General features: G+C 52.0%; 1 non-coding gene across 1 annotated transcript; it reads left to right on the plus strand.

The window, feature by feature from the left end:
• Positions 1-75, plus strand: TRNAS-AGA (transfer RNA serine (anticodon AGA)). The gene has a single exon. It is a non-coding gene; the product is annotated as a tRNA-Ser (tRNA).
• Positions 76-1,645: the final 1,570 nt, after the last annotated feature.

Genomic DNA, 1,645 nt, shown 5'->3' on the forward strand with positions numbered 1-1,645 from the left:
GGGGTGAGTGTAGCTCAGTGGTAGAGCGCATGCTTAGAATGCATGAGATCCTGGGTTCAATCCCCAGCACCTTCATTAAAATAAATGAATTACCCTCCCCCCCCAAAAAAACAAAACCAAAGCATAAATTGGACTACATCACTCATACCATCAAAACTCACTAAAAGGGTCACCATTTCATTAGGAGCCAAAGTCGTCACGAAGGCTTCCAGGATCCGGCATGCTCTGCCCCTCTACCCACACTCTCCCCCTCACTCTGGGGGCCTCTGGCTCCTGCTCTTCCTTCTTCCTCCGGATCTATTCTGCTTCAAGTTCATTACTCCATGAGATCTGCCAGGATTTGCTTATTCCCTCCTGCCTGCCTCCCACCCCACGGCCATCACCTGAGTTTGCTCATATCACTCTTATTTTTCCCCAAGCTCTTGCTACCTCCAACATGCTGCCTGTTTCCTCTGCTAAAACTCTGAGCCCCCAGTGATGGGGAGTCGTGTCTGTTTTGTTGACTAATAAAGCCTGAGAGCCTTGGGAATGGGTCTAGTTACTAGATTCCCATATGTAGTAGGAGCTTATACAGATTTGCTGAATGAATGCAGAGGCCCTGGTCCAATCCGATGGAGCACTTCTGTGTCCTGCTCAAAGAATAACTCTCCTTTCCTCCTGAGAGGGGTGACCACTTTCTTGGTGATCAAAGGCAAGATCTTTTTGCTTTATGCTGTTAACCTTAGGCGGGAAGACTGGGGGATCTTCATATATATTTTAAAATTTGATTCACTCTGCAGTTTGTCCTCGGTCTATGTATCCTTTTGAGAAACCGTTTATAACTGATCATTCTTCCATCAGATTGAACAGGGTCCAGGGGGGAGGACCAAGCCTGTCCCATCGGCCATCCTGTGTGTCATGTCCTGTGACCCAGTGGATGCTCAGCACATAAGTGAACAGACAGGAGTGAGTGAAGAGATGGGAGCATCTCCTTATTGTGGTGGCTGCTCTCTGTCCGATGCCTTGATATTTGGGGTAGGGCTTACAAGTGCGGAGGGGTGAGGACAGGGCCTCTGTGCTCTTCCTGAGTGCCCTGGCCTTACCCATTCCCCAGCCCCCTCTGGGCAGCCAAGCCCAGGAGCTGGGCCACCGGCGGTTGTGCTGATCAATAATCCACCTTCACCCCAAGTCCGGGGGTAGGAGCGGCCAGCACACGTTGTTGTAGACTCTGGAGTCAGGCCCTTGGAGGAATTCCTCACTGAACGATGTTTTGGACCTTTTATTTTTCTCTATAGCCTCCAGCTGAAGAAGCAGATTGCCTTAGATACATGAAAGGTGAGGACGCCTACTGTCCCCATGGAGCCCAGGTGGGGCTGGGAGTCTGCTGTTTGTACAGCCGGTGGGCTCGTATTGCTTTGGGTATCCCTGTGCCTGAATTCCTGCAGTACACTCGGTGGTAAGGATGGGGGTGCCTGGCAGGGAGGTAAGCGGGTCGGGAGACTGCACAGCTGGGGAGACGTTAACCTGCGGTGAGTGGGAGCCGGCTGATGCATGGCATCTCGGTGCAGGGAACTCTCCACACTCAGATGGGTTCCCACTCCTGCAGAGGCCCTTTGATCAGGGTGCTGGGCTGTCAGCACAGCAGGGTCCCTGTGAGGATAATGGT

Source organism: Vicugna pacos, chromosome 35 (assembly GCF_048564905.1).
Source record: "Vicugna pacos chromosome 35, VicPac4, whole genome shotgun sequence".
NCBI classification, from domain to species: Eukaryota; Metazoa; Chordata; class Mammalia; order Artiodactyla; family Camelidae; genus Vicugna; species Vicugna pacos.